This window comes from Ciconia boyciana, chromosome 6, assembly GCF_034638445.1.
Source record: "Ciconia boyciana chromosome 6, ASM3463844v1, whole genome shotgun sequence".
NCBI classification, from domain to species: Eukaryota; Metazoa; Chordata; class Aves; order Ciconiiformes; family Ciconiidae; genus Ciconia; species Ciconia boyciana.
In genome coordinates this window covers 35,537,756-35,554,053 of record NC_132939.1, presented here as the reverse complement: position 1 = coordinate 35,554,053, position 16,298 = coordinate 35,537,756, and positions in this window count along the sequence as shown.

Here is a 16,298-nt window from a genome sequence, read left to right as displayed (position 1 = left end):
TTTCAATTTCATTTTGGAACGTAACAAGTTCCATTCTTTCATTTACTGAAGTTGGCTAAAGCGACCCATTAATACCTAAAGCATTATTATGTTATTTTACTGAGAGGATTACTTCGAAGCCACTGAGGAGCACAGCCTGCTGGTATGCACACCGTGTGCCCAAGCAAGGCAGCAGACAGACCTGTCCCTGTGGACAGGCTAGTTTGAATTCCATAATTTTTATACATTGTAGTCTTTTGCCACTGACAAACTAAAGCCAGAGTTTATACTCTCTTTCCTGAAGTGGTCAGTTAAAAAAAAAAAAATTAAAAAAGAAAGAAAAAATAAAGACAGTCATTATTATATTCTTTAGGACATTCTTAAAGGACACTGTATTATTATATTTTGCCATATTTTCATGCCAGCTCTCTTTTTTTTCTGCTGCTTTGTGCAGAAGTGCAACACAGAAGACTGCTGAAGCTCTGTGTATGTCTCTCCTTGCTTTTGGCTAGATGAAGAAGCAGTGTTCTGGATTTGGTCTAAATTACCTTCTTCTGCATGGTAAAATGTAGGTTTTGATGCTAATTTGTACCTGGAAGTGTCAACAAGACTTGCAAGATGCTGGTTGCTTGAACTCAGCCTGAATTCAGGTTCCCTACAGATGCTGGCTGCTTGAAACAGGTGACACAGGAGTCATTTTAAGAAGGTCTCAAGGTGTTCCCTGCTGCCTCCTCTTGCCTCAGCCAGAAGGAATAGCTGGAGGCTGCAGGGAGTGCTGGGCTTCACCTGTACTGCCAGGGGCAGCTCTCTGGAGCATGTGCACTTGGTGGACCTCCCATTTCCCTGGGGAAAATCTTCAAGGTTACAACTGAGTCGGCCCCAACGTCACTCTAGCAAGGCAGTACTGTACATGAACAACAATTTTGGCCACTGTGCCACCCTAAGAGCTGCTGTCCATCACAGTGTAGATGCTTGCCTAAGGATCACTAGTAAGGGATTCAGTCTTACATCTCACCTAGAAGATGGCTGGAGCTATGAGAGTCTGATGATCCTTATTTTTATTCATTCACACATCGCTTTTGTTGACTTTGACTTTCCCTGACATGTTAAAGCATTCAGATGAACATTGACCAGTCTTAGGTCCTCTGGACTTTACTTTCCTAAGGTCTAGGGACCTTGAAACAGTTATTCATAAAATTTTATAGCCATGTTAGGCTCTATTCTCGGCAAACGTGATAAAAGGGGCCTTAATGCCAAGGGTAATCAGCTCTGGTGTATGACAGCCCAGATGTGTAAAAATTACAGTGATGGATAGGATGGATGAAAGTAGCATCTGAGAATGATAATGCAGATGCTTCAAAACTGCCTTGCTCTCTATGCTTTTATACCAGCAGTGGTATAAAAGAGACACATACAGCAGACATGGTATATACTCCAGAGCAAAAGGCTTTTGGCATGAACTCTCTGTAACTGTAATGAAGTTACAGACATTTTAAGTATCACTTTAAACCACAGAGCTGATGTAGAATACTTGAGAAGGAGAACAAAAAAGTGGTGTTCTAATAACTAAACTAAGCACTTAAAAATAAATACAAAAACACAAAACTACTTTCTGTGTGGTATTTGGTCCCTGAGAGGTTGAAAACAGGCTGGTTTTGTCTTTATTTTCTGGTTCTGCAGACTGTACTCTAAAAAAAGAATTGGTCTCAGAGTCCAAGAGCAAGCCATCTGCAAAGTTCATTTTAATGACGGAATGCAGATTGTTGTTCATTCGTTTTTTGTATATGTTCTGCTTATCTTCACAAAGGTAAACATCTCTAGAATGTCAGGATTAAAATATTTAGAATGTTATTTCTAGCTATCACTGCCTACTGATCTGACTGCTTTGTTTTAGTGAAACTTCCATTTGCTAATGAAATCAGAAGTTTCTAAAATGAACATCATGTACATCAAATGTGCTGGAGTAGTAATTTGAGCATCCTCATATTTGAGGAAGTCCTGTGAAAAATATAAAGTTTTCTACTACTCAGACTCCTCTTTTAGTTTTCTTGTTTTGTAACTCTCAAAATTTTTTTATCAGCAATGCTTTTATATCAGAACTATAATTTTATCTTGTTGCACACTGTTTCGATTGGAAAAGGGGCAGGTTTAATTATTTCACTCTTTAGAGTCATTTAATCACTCTCTCCAAGTTCTGGGTACATAGCTATCATTATAAAGCATACCTTTCATAAGTGAAAAATAGCTACACAATAAAAAATTTATTCCCCATCCCTTAAAATGTACTTCTCTACCTCTCACTCCCCCAAAACCCGGAAACTGATGAGTTTTGCAGGCGACTTTCCTCCTTTAACAAATTTGATATAATAGCTCCCTTTTGTCAACGGCAACTGTGTGCATTGCTGGATGAAGTGAGTGGTGTCTGTCAGTCTCTTTTTTTTCCTCACCAGCTCTTCCAGGTGTACTACAACACTTTATCAAATGAGAAACCCCTGAAAGCTCTTCACCTGACCATGGATTTCTAACTGTTATTGAAATAGGCAGACCATCACACACACTGTTACCAACCCTTTGCTTTCTCTTCTGGGAATGTTCACTGTTTAAGCCAGCAATGATCAGGATCAATAGAGAAGAAAGGAAACACCCTGTCCTGTCCTGTCCCTTCCGGCTACGCACTAAACGCAGCTCTAATAGGCTTGATGCTAGATTTCCAACACATTTCTCTTTCATTTTCCACTTAGAATATTGACAGTTTTTCTGTTTTAACGCAGCTAAACGCAGCTCTAATAGGCTTGATGCTAGATTTCCAACACATTTCTCTTTCATTTTCCACTTAGAATATTGACAGTTTTTCTGTTTTAACCATGCTCACAGCCCATAGATGTCTCTTCAGGTATACAGGAATGTGTACACCCACGTAGCTCACTGGTATTCCTCCAGGAAAACACTGGTCTGAATACCTTACACTTTGAAATCTGCACAAGTATGCTCACAAAAGTATGCATATCTCTCCAATCAATGCAGTTCTGCTCAGCTGAAGGTGCCCTAAAGGTCTTTTACAAATTATTTCTGACTGAGTGAAGCAACTACGAAGAACAAAATCAGTTCCGAGCTTTGATCTGGTAACTCAATCCCCACAGGTGTCAGAAGGACTGATTTTCAATTGTTTTTGAACTAAGTTATATACAGGAATGCCCTATGCCTCACTGGGGATATCAGTAAACCTCAGGATACAAATATAAAAGTTTGCCTTTACCTGCAAGCAAACAAAAAAACTATGACATACTATAAGGATATTACATACTGTACATATGAGAAGGCAGCAATGGAACAGCTTTGCTGAGCCTGAGCAGAAGCACATGGAATTCACTGCCACCATTTAATACAATCAGGAAGTCATGAAACAGGTAGGGTCTCATAACCCAAATTATCAAAGATTGAGGTAGGATTCAAATTACACAGGCACTTGAACCTTGAAAGATATTAAGGAGGGAAACTTGGAGTATTTCAGAATTGCTTTTTCCAGTTGGATTCACTCTGGGAGTTTCTAAATGACAAGGAAACTTTCCCTTTAAATACTCCTCCGTTCAGTAATAATCTATCTTTGTTATCTTAGCTATTCATAGTGCCTTCATTAACATAGGATCTCATTAGTCCCACGGCACTACTATAACATAAGATTTTACTAATAAGCCATTCAACAGAGTTGGCACCGGTCACAGGGGCATTCTGGTCAAATTTTTCAAAGCCATTTAGATACCCATCTGAAATCAGTGATGTGTAAATACATTTGAGGATCTGAGAAAAGCACTGCCCCGGTATCACTTCAGAGGTTACAGAGTGCTGGAATTAGGATTTCCCAAGTCCAAGTTGGTGCCTAAGAAATGGATCTTCTATTGTCATCACAATACTACTTGAAGGCAGCCCATTAGCTTCTGTGAATGTAGTTTTATGTTGATTTTGGTCAAACTCCAAATGAATGGATGACAATTGCTTCAGCAGCTTTCCAGCAACCATCCAGCTGTGTTTCTTAGCCTCAGGTAAATACCAGGCAATTCCAGGTAGCTCACCTCCGCAGCAAGGGAAGCATAAGCTGCTTCAAATTTAACCTAGAATAAGTCTTCACACAGAAAAACTTTTTCTTAAGTAGCTGACTACCTATAAATTCACAACCTAACTAACTTACAGCTTTTCAACACATCCATATGGTCAGATTGTAACTGCAGTTCCTACAGACCTGGAGAGCCTGATGAGAGGAACAAACTTTCAGCTTTGGATAATAGCATGCATTTGTGAGGAACCTCTTAAGCACATGCCAGCCCTGTTTTGCGATTTCAGTCAGCTGAGCATGATGCTAGCATACACATTGGCATGCTCTGTGGAGATTCACTTCATCCTATCAAGTTAGGAGGAAAAGCTCAAGTCCACAGGAGGTATGAGGTGCTGAACTCCCAGGGGGGATTAGTCCCTAGAGAGGAGTCAAGCAGCTAAATACGCTTTTGTGGATCTAGACCTGAGCTACCAAATGGAGTCATTGTGGTCTAACCCGTAGCTTAAGTAAACACCAACTGAAACTTGTCACATATGACACCTAATTTTGTCAAAGTCTGCCTCAAAAGTACTCAGCCCTCACTTTATCAAAAAGGCTTTTGCCAGAAACAGCAGGTTAGAAACTGGAAGAAAATGAATCAGAATAACAGGATAGAAGTGGTGCTTTTTTCACAGTGAATTAATAATTGCCATTTTCAGACCAGCTGGAACATTACCAAGGATAAAAGACCAACACAAAGACTGCTACAGAGAGACCTTATTTCATAACCCTAGTAGGAGCAAGCATCTAAAGGAGAGGTTGGATGCATTTACTGGATGTACTTTAGCAAGTTTAAATACAGAAACAGTGAAAGAACTTTTATAACAATTTATATGAGCTCAACAGTGATTGCATTTTAACAGCTGCTCTTGGTCCTCTGGGCCACAGCACTCTAATGGAGTCAGTTTTTCTGCTGAAAGAAATGATTAAATTGTTCACATAGAGTCCCTGAAAAGGTGTCAGTATGAGCAGCTGGAAATTTAGGATCTAACAACTTCAGCATTGGAAAAAAAATCATCACTGGTTTATGTTCCCCTGTGGAGATCAAAACTGAAAAGTTAAATTCTGGCAGAATCCGGGCATTTTCTACAACCAGACACACTTTTAACTGTAACAAATTGGAATGAATATCTAGTCTCATTGTTTTCCATGTAAACTCAACCTGATGGTATGTAACGTTTGTACCATTTTTAGAGCCATAGGTCACTAATGATTAATACTGAGCTGTATTCAGCATAGCATTATATTGCTCTCTGGAGTTTGTACATTGCTCACTAATGAAATTCAGCTACTACTTTGGGAAGATGGAGAGACTATGCTACATTTTGGAGGGTTGTGTGGAGCAGAAAAGGACCCAAAATCTTGTTTTAACTGAAATCCCTGGAGATACTTAAGTGGTAATTGACTACCTTGCAGTACAGCTCAGTTTTGGAGGCTAATACTTGTGTTGTAGCAAACAGTACCTTGGGGCCTTTGCTAATCACTTGGGTCTCTCTCACTTCCATATCTTACACAAAAGGCCTGTGACAACACACAGCATGCCAAGAGCCAACTGAGGTGACAGATTTGCCCATAGAATTTGCCATGTAGGAAATAACTTCGTCACTACCTAGAGTCCTTGGACTTTCTTTGGCAAAATCTTAGACAGTAATGATCCAGGAGTGTGTCAAGTTTTGAATGCTAATTACTTAAAAGCAGCTATGAAGTACCCTGCCGCTCACCTGACTTACGCCTGATGCCCATGATGTTGTAATCGCTGCTCTGTTTGTATGATATTTCAGCCTGGATAAAATGGAAAAAGGGCAGCTCTGGAGCATGGTGCCAGATTTTCAACAAGTAGCTCTTGCCGCTCACTCTAGAAACTGCTGGATGCTGAGCAGTTTGGAAAATGTGGCCGCTGTCTTAGGTGTCTGAAAGGGAACTTCTGGTACTCTGTGGGAAATCTGGCCTTATTTTTTTATTATTCCTGAAGCATTAGAAAATGGTCCAGAAGATCCCTCTATGCCAGGCTGGTCTTCACTTCCAGATGAGTATCAGTGCTGCTTTAGTGCTGCATTGGGGTCTTTGTAAATCGAGTGGTCTTCATAGAAAGATATCTGGTGAACCAGTCTCTTCTTTCAAAGGCTTGAGGGGCTTTGTAAAAGAAAATTTAGCACACAGTTTCACTATCAGAGATGGCAGATCATAAGATAAAGAGAACCAAATGGCAAATTACTTTTTTTAAGTTTGGTGGTGTGGACTTGTTTTGCACATACAGGGTATTTCCAGAGAATGAATACCCCATGAGTTATCCAGTCAAACCTGAGGAATCATTTTATTTGTCTTATGACTGTTTCAAAATGTTTTACTGTTATGTGTCATTACACCTTTTATCACGAATAGCTTATCATTAATCACAAGAAATTGCAGATATAGTTTGCTTTAAAATGCTGTTGGTGACTATGTTAGAAATGTAAATCTTAGTCATTCAATCATCAGTTGATTTATGAATATAAGGAAAGAAAATTTTTCTTCTGCTTGGATGCAGAATGAAAAGCTTAATCTTTGGTTCAATATATAAATTAAATTTCAAATACAAAAGGCAGTGAAAATTTAAGAACTTGAATTTAAACTCTAGAAATTTTTGTTCCAGAACATATTTAATCAGTTATGAACCTTAGTGACTGTGTAAACTGCTCTGATCCATTGAAATTACAGATGACAATGTGTACTTGCTTGTTTGTCTTTCTTCATTGCATAATTCTTCATTGCAAACAATGTTCACAATTTTAAATTAATCATTGATAAAGTTTCCAACACTTTCAGAGTTTGAGGAAAGAGACTATCCATAGGGAGGAGTTATTTAAAGCCACAGAATAAACCCAAGTCATTCTAAAACCTTTGTGATAGGTAATCATATTTATAGGACTAGATAATATAGTGTCTGTGTTTTGTTGACAAAAATTATATTTAGTTTCAACCATAACCAAAGCTACAAATTCTGAAAGAAAGACTGTATAAACATATGTGATGAAAACAGAAGATAGAATAAACTGAAATATGTACTCACCAAAGGTAGAATAGGCCAGAATTAATACAGAGCCTTTCTTTGAAATTATTTCCTCCGCAAATAAAGTAGACCGTATCTCTTTAGCTTTCAGTATAGCGTTGGATAGAAGTACACTTATTAGTTCAGATGGAAAACTGTGTATTTAATTTTCTAGACAAATGGAGTAGACCTTACATCTTTAGGTTTAGATTTAATACTTCAGATTTCAGTAAAGCATTTAATGCAATTACACATTTAACCATAAACTTTCTAAACTAGGGAAAGAACTAACAATGGTAGTATTTAAAAGGGGGGAAAAATGGACAGTGCAAGGGAGATTCCTAAAGCAGTTCCTTAAGGACTGTTTAAGTACAGTGTTTCATCTGTGATGTCGGCAGAAAAATCCAACACAAGGTTAGGAGCCATCATAAAAGCAGAGGAGGTTGGGTACAGGAAGAATGGATGACCTCTGGGACTGGAATAATAGAAATGGTATAAACTCTACCGCAAAAAATGAAAGGTCCTGGATACAAACACAAATAAAAGGGATTTATTCTATAAGCTAAGAAATCACCAGTTGCTAAAGACCTAAAGACACAGTGCACTATTCAATAACACAATGAGTAAGACTTAATGTGATGCAAAGTGGAAAAGACAGATCAATCCTAGTGTTTATCTGGGAAAATGTTTCCAGAGCAGAAAGAAATGTACCTGAGCTGGAATCCTGCACACAGTTCTGCCATCCTCCTTTAAGAAAAAGATATTTTAACTACAAAAGGAAAAGAGAGAACAAATGGGATGATCAGAGGATGGAGACTGTATCCTATGAGTAGAGATGATAAGAACAAACAGTTAGTGAGGAATAGTTACATGGGACTTAGTTCCACTGAGTCCAAATAAACACATACACATGCCATGATACACTTCTGAAAATATTTTCTGTTGTTCCTGCCAGTACAAAAGTCTATACAGAAAAGCAAAGAGCTGCAAACTCTGCTCTCATTGCCACAAGGACAATAAAATATGTGGAAAGCCATAAAAACTCTTATGGCTTTGACTTTCATATGGGTTAGTACCATGTATGAAAAGCTATGAGGAGATATATTTATTCTGATATGTACAGATGGTGTTCTGTAACCACACAAAGCTATGAAAAACATTCATTTATTAGTTCAATTTTGATCTAATTTTCTCCTGAGCAAGACAACATCTCCCGCAAAAGGCTCTAAGGCATCATACCAAATTAATTGTTTTCAGTTCTTAAGAAAAGCCTTTCCACAGTACATTACTTTTAGCAGCACTAGAACTTGCATGTCTATTGATAACTGACTAGTGAGCAACCATCATGACACTGGAATCAAGTTTTCTCTAAATTACTAGCTTGCATTGCTCCATGACTAGGTATTGTGCAGCTAAATGCCAGGTCAGTGTCTGTGTGAAGAGTGGAAGAAAGTACTAGTGACTTCAGTGACCAATGGAGCAGACTTCTATGACATTGTGGCAAATGGAATGCTGTTCCAATATGTGCTAAAAAAAAAAAAGAAAAGAAAATAGAAAGCTTGTTAACTCATTAAAAAGTGAGAGTTATTGATTTACAATGGCTAATCAAAGACTAAGTCATACTAACTGATATGATTTATTAGCTTTTGAATAGGCAGACTGTTAAGAAAGTCTTTGAAATAAGAGGATCAAGCCTTTCAGAAGCTGGAAAGAGCTGATTCAAGGGCTCCATGAGGAAAGGTGGGTTGTTGATATCTTTTTGATATCTTTTTACTCTATGTGTATTTATGCTGCCTTTTTTTTTCTATGCTTCGGAAGACTACAAAAAAGTATGCTTAACCAATTCATAATATGTAAGTTAAATGAAGAAGCCACAAAGTAAACACACAAAAGTATTTCAGGTTCTGCACCTGTATGAAAATAAAATGCATACTTTTGAGATTGCCATTTTAGTACTAATTTCATTGGCAAATGTAGCCTGATGAGATACATCAAAAAGACAAGAGCTAGAAGAAGGCTTGAAACACGCACAGTAATAGTTTCCTGCTGTTGCAGAATACACAAACAGCTGGTTTTATGTAAGTATTGCATTGTTTACTTCTCTGTCTCTTTAAATTTTTTGGTTGCAGAAAGGATATATAATCTGAAGAGAAAACAAATATAAAATTTGCATCAAAAAATGCTGAAATCTCCTGGTGTTCCCTGTGTCCATACATGGTTCTGGTCCTTCTTTTCTGATACACATTACCAAGCAAAGACTTGATATTTGCCTGTTTCTGTCCAACCATAGAATATTTTTTAAAAGATTTGTTAGCTATTTTTTTTTCCTTGGGTTGAATTATTGCAAACAATTTTACAATCCAGTTTGTATTTTCCTTTTTTAAATGGAAAATGATCAGTAACATAGAGACATCGTGATTGTGAAGTATGTATATGGAAAGAGAAAATTTTACAATTCCTTCAACTCCTGGGATATCGCATGTACTCTCTGATTATCAAATTACCAAAGAACTTTGATTCAGCTTTGGAATCAGTGGTAAAGCAAACAGCCATTGCATACAAAGACTATGCTTGGGTTGTTAATATGTAGCATAGCAGGCGGCAAGAATATTATTTTTCCAAGAAGGCAGGAAGATGAGTTTCTTTAATAAAAATACAATGACTTGTAAGTCAAACATAAAATAGAAGTGTAGGGAAGCTGTTTGTTTTAGCTGGGAAAGGCAAAAATTTGGAAGACCATGACTTAAGACAAATGAAATCTGTAACAACATAAGTCATAATTTGTCACCACTTTTGACAACTCTTTTGTCTTTTTTTAGAAAGTATTTTTATTTGAGAATTCACTCAAAACCACAAATTAATATCAGCGTACTATAAAAACTATATAGTGTCCTTATCCAAAGTAGCTCTATATTATAATTAATTTTGCAACGTTGCAAATCCCAATCTAAGATTTCATTATGCACTTCAAACTGAATGTTAAGTTCATTCATATATAAATAATGTATAATATACTCACTATATCTATAAAATATGTTTAATATATTAACAAATATTAAATATAGATGAATTATATATTGTATATTAAAATTATTTTTAGCATTTTTTAAATTAACAAAGAACTTCAAGAAATCATAAAATAATTTTGATTGCCAAATAGCTTTCTAAATTAATGTGTAGAGGTTTGTAATCAATGTCTAGAGGAAAGGAAATCTCTTTTCCTACTATGTTGAGGAATCCTCTGATTATGAAAGCAATGTAGCTTCCTCAGCAAGAGGAGGACTTAGGGATTTTGCAGAAGCACAGGGTAATTCTGGCATGAATCCTAGACACATGTGGATTCCTTGAATCACAGTGTACTCAGTAAAGATCTGGTGTCAGTCCTGGACCAGCCTCTAGTCTGAAGACTTCTCCCCTTTTCAGGAAACTTGAAGAGGTTCAGAAAATTCTAGCTAACAGGTAACAGCATACTTCACGAATGGTCTCTGCTGTCTGGCCCTTCTCATCTCTTGCATGATACCCTGTTGGCTACTGCAAGAAAGATTTTTTATTTGGAAATTTTTTGAGGAGTACATGTCTAAAACTGTGGTGAATGTATCAAAAAGAAAAAAAAATTGTCTAGAAAGTTACTTTAAGATTTTATATGTAGAAGCTAAAGCTAATATTAAAGTACCTCAGAGCAAACACCTCTGGGTATCACTGTTATAAAGAAATAGAACAAGTCTCACTTCTTTCTGAAAACAAACAAATCAAGAAAAAGTCTTGAAAAAATATTTCTTTCTCTTTTTCTAGGTAAAGACAGTGTAGCCAAGTAACGAAAATCAAATAGGCAAAGTCAGAAGGCCTGGAAGTGATTCCTTCTGGTTCTTCAATAATCTAACAGTTGAGATATTTGTTCAAAAATCTCCAGGGAAACAAAGCTTCTCTGTAATCATATTCCAAAATTTAAAAAATTCTAGTGCTATGTTTTAAATTAAATTATTTACCGGAAGCATAGTTTAAATGAAAAATACAGCCATAGAAGCCACACAAGTCACTAATGTTTTCACTTTCTACAATTTATATATCCTAATATATATATCCTAATATATCCTAATATATCCTAAAATTATAGATAAAAATAACTACTCTTAGAAAGATTGAGCTTTTAATTTTTATTTGCTATTAGGAGGGCTTGGTGTTTTTAATCTTTCCTTTGTAAACACATAAATTAGCCAGTAATACTTTCCCTTCCATATTTGCAGAAATAAGTGCATATTTGCGCCAACTGTTTCTAAATTCACTGCACCTTCTGAATGAGTGAATGAACGAAGCAATTCTGATAATATTTAACATTTAGATATTCCTTTATATCTCCTTCATGTTTTATAAATATTAAGTCTTTCATCTACATGAAGAAACATTCTTTCATCAGCTAGCTTCCCATTAGAAAGACACCTACATTTTTACAAGGTTTCTAGTCCCAAACTAGAACAACCTAACTGTCTGCCTAGCAACCAAATTGTCTTATCATATCAACTTATTTGGAAGTGTAGCCCACTGTAAGTGCTGAATGCTTCACTGATGTAGCATCTCACACTGAAAGACTTTAATATCTGCTTGGCAACTGAAAGGTTTTCTTGGCTCTCCATCTGTCATGCAAAACTGAATGAAAGGCAGTAAGCAGTGGTCCAGAGTTTCCCTTAAGAGCAGATCACTGTTAGCTTAAAGAGAAGTCAAAGTTGTAAAAACTGTAGAAGACTTACTAATTTCCACAGTAGTATTTGAGAAATATCAGTCGCTGTAGCTGTAACCGGTACCATATCCATACCTGAGATTACCTGAGCTTTTTCCAGCAATCCTCTATGGTCCAATGAATTTAACATGCATTTTTGATTTTTTTCAATTTTTGATCACTTCACCAAGACTTGCCATAGGACATTAAATAATGGCATTCAGTGGGACTATCCCTAGGCAGCGTTACAGCGCAAAAGAGAAATGGATATCACAAGTGGAGACTGATCTTACTGATTTTTACCAGGCTATACTATAGCACCATACTGAGAATGTTATCTGATACCCAGAAAAAAGGCCAAGTATAAATTATTCAGAACTAAAAAGTTTATAATTGTGCTGGTTTTGGCTGGGATAGAGTTAATTTTCTTCATAGTTGCTAGTATGGGGCTACATTTTGGATTTGTGCTGGAAACAGTGGTGACAATACAGGGATGTTTTAGTTGTTGCTGAGCAGTGTTTACACAGAGTCAAGGCCTCTTCTGCCTCTCACCCCACCCCACCAGCGAGGAGGCTCGGGGGGCACAAGAAGCTGGGAGGGGACACAGCTGGGACAGCTGACCCCAGCTCACCACAGAGCTATTCCACACCATATGACGCCATGCTCAGCATATAAAGCTGGGGGAAGAAGAAGGAAGGGGGAACGTTTGGAGTTATGGCATTTTGTCTTCCCAAGTAACGGTTATGCGTGATGGAGCCCTGCTTTCCTGGTGATGGCTGAACACCTGCCTGCCCATGGGAAGTAGTGAACGAATTCCTTGTTTTGCTTTGCTTACATGCACAGCTTTTGCTTTACCTATTAAACTGTCTTTATCTCAACCCACGACTTTTCTCACTTACCCTTCCGATTGTCTCCTCCATCCCACCAGGGGGGGAGTGAGCGAGCAGCTGTGTGGGGCTTAGTTGCCAGCTGGGGTTAAACCACAACAGTAATCTGCTAGCTCTTGGGAAATTTTGTCAGCTGAACTCTTCTTTGAAAACTACTTTGAGCAATATGGAAACGTTTATTAATTTGAGGATGATTTGCATATTACAGATGTGGGGACATCTCTCCAGCTTCACATGTCAATCCAGCCCATGAATTCATACTACTTTTTCCAACTCAGGCAAGCCAGGAATGACCATATTAGGAAAAGGCAGCCTAAGCCTGTAGACAGCCTGAATCTGTCTTTACAACTAATGGAAGTGTCATTCCAGAAGACTGTTTGTGCAGAGAGACAGTATAATACTACCTCAGATAATTGCCATTCTACCATTTTTCTATTCACATTCCAGGACTGGTCCAGGGCATGAGCTGTTCTTGGCTATGTGATCCCATACCATTGAGTACTGACATATGCCAGTTCAGATACACACAAGGAAATCTTTGTGGTTAGAACCTGAACTTCTGTGGATTAACCTACCACTATATTTAAATCACTGAAAATCAAAACCCTACTCCTCATGCCTGTGGGAAGAGAATAACATACATCTTGATTTGGTTGCCTTTGTAATAACTATAGTTCCTTGCAGGCTTACAAAGAAAAACAGTCACCTAATAATCTTGCAGATTAAAAGCAGAGGCCTATGCTAATGAGCAGGGAGAGCCAAATTCTACTTCCATTCTTAACTGCCACATTTAATGATTTCATAATACAACCCAAGGTGTGATTCATCTCACCTAATTTAACCATCTGGAAGTTAAGCATCTATTTTACAACAGTCAACTAGACTACCTCTAAAGTAAATAGAGAAAATGAAAAGTATCTTCTAAGATGGTATCTAAAATAGGTATGGTAAGTTCTGTCTAGATGTGCTCCTCTCTTTCCACTAGTGAGTGGGATTAGATGGCTCAATGAATCAGATACCCTTTATTCTACCTTTACTAGCCTACTCTGGGTCTAGGGCTTCTCAACAGTCAACAGAGGAAGATAAGCATCTTCAGCATATGACTCATCACACTTTTTTTATTCAAAACTGATTTTGGAATAGGATAAATCACTTCTGAAGTTGCCTCTGTATCTCCATTAACTAAAAGAACCAACCTGGAAAAAACTCCCATCAGAAGTAACTCAAGTTACCTAGGATAAACATCACTTGTGGACACATCTATTGGAATTGGTTAAAGCAAACAATTGTAAATTGGTTTTTAGCTAAATTTTAGTGTTCAGTTTGATCAGTATTAACTAGCAGTATTAGGAGAACATCAAGGAGGTATTATCAAGTTAGAAGCCAAATGAATAAGGACTGTCCCATTTGTCTAAGTAAGACCAACATAAGCAACTCATTAAAATGCCTGCTAGCATGTGATTATTAGTCCAAATTCAACGTCTGGGTAAAATATTCAGAATTTGTATTGTAACTACTTCATTGGTAGGTTTTATGTTTCCACTAGTTCTATCAGAATAATCAAACTCCTTCTGCTGTTTTGTTTTATCTTCTTATGGAACTACAATTCTGTGACACAGCAGTAAATTAGACAATACCCATGCTGAACTGCAGCAGCGCAACTATTGTACTTTACCTTATAGTTCATTGACTTATTAAGACACATTCTGTGTATCCAAACAACTGTTCTCTTTCAAAGACACTCAGTCGTTAATTTTGGCATGAATACTGAAGTCTATATAGATGAGCAAGCTGAACAAACACAGGGTGTGAGCAAAGCTCATTTTGCTAAGAATAGGGGAGTTAAGGGGGCACACACTGCTGCTACACTACATACTTGTCTTTCAAGAGAAGGGACAATTTGTTCATGAACATAATAAAATTGAGCCATTAAAACAAATGCAAATTTTATACAGGAAAATTTCACATAGACACTTTTCCTTCCAACCACTTTGTTCATCTGATCATTCTCATTTGGCTTTTCATTTATATGTTTTAAAGAAGTTTTTATTGTTGCATAATGACAGCTATGTGAAGAATGGTCACACATAACTAGGCAATGAAAAACTGAAAGGAAAGATGCAGATCATTTACCAAATACCTAGACTGTGAGTCAATATATTTTTGGATGCCTCAAGTTTTACCAGTATGTGATGGAAATTACGAAAATTGAGGACAGCAAGGCTACTGCTGGTAAATTATGGCTTAGAATTAAACCAAATGATTCAAACCTTAAATCAGTAAAATAGCAAAGAAAGAGACAGTCATGTACAAAGTCTAAAGCAATCAAAAAAAATAAAAAAAGAAAAAAAAATAATTTATTTGAAAAGGAGTTTGTTTGCAGCAATGGGATTAAAAAAAACCACGATCTATAATCTTAGCTTGTCAGAAGTTGTCTGAAAGTCTATTTAGGGACCAAAGAGACTTGTCTAATTCATTCACCATTTTTATCACTTGACGTGCTATGCTGTTTCACAGCTGGAGGGTAAACATGCCAAAAGTTGACATTCTAAGTAGCTCTGAAAATATTTAAGTCCCAGACATATTTTTTGAGCAAATTGCAAATTTGGCTTCTCCATTTAAGAAGATACCAAAGGGCATGTGGCTCGGCCAGTCTCCAAACTGGCTGTGATACCTAGGAGGAGTTTACCTCAAACTGATTCTTTCATACGGTCAGCAGGCAATCCGAGAATGGTAGTAATATTTTTGGAAGTCCTGGTTTTGATCCACCATAGAAAAAAAAAGGTAATGAGTTTAGCAGTGTTAAATCAAATGCTGCTGGAAAGATATCCACAAACCAGTTCAGTGTGGAAATATTTTCTTGTTGGCTTAAACTCTTTAGCTTTTATTGAAAAGGGAAAATATATGACCATTCATTTATACCATAAAAGGAAAAACTACAAATTCAATGAATTTTGGTCTCAAAGCATATCAATTGCTCTTTACAATGTAACATGCTAAATCACTCCTTTGATTAAAGAGTGACTTTTCTGAAATAGTAATTATCACAGCCTAGGCTACACTTTACAGCAGGAAGAGGACTAATTTCCACAACAGTGCATGTGAGGGCTCAGCTGCATGGTTCTAATTGCATATCTTCTCCCCAAAATACTGACAGTTAAAAAATAAGCAAAAGAATGTTTAACCTATGTTTCAAAATTTTCTAAGGAAAATGGCCTGGTAAAATTTCATTATATGTCTATTTCAACCATTGTAAAAAAAAAAAAAAAAAGCCTATGTAAATTTTAAAAATAGTTAAAAAGCATAATGTATCTGAAAGATGCAGAATCACTGACTCTGGTGAATTAAATCCTCTGAACTGTCTGAATTCAAATCATCTGAAGGAAGCGGTCAAGAGGAAATCAAAACTCTCAAAAACATTAGGCCAGACATTTCTACTGAGGAATGGAAGAAAACAGTGTCAACATGCAGAGTCTGTACTATCAACTTTTTTATGGGACTGATTACTTAATATTATCAATTAATATCTATTACCACATGCATATGAATTTTTTTTGCATATTTTCAGTATTTTTTATTTTTACTCTTTCCAAATCTGAG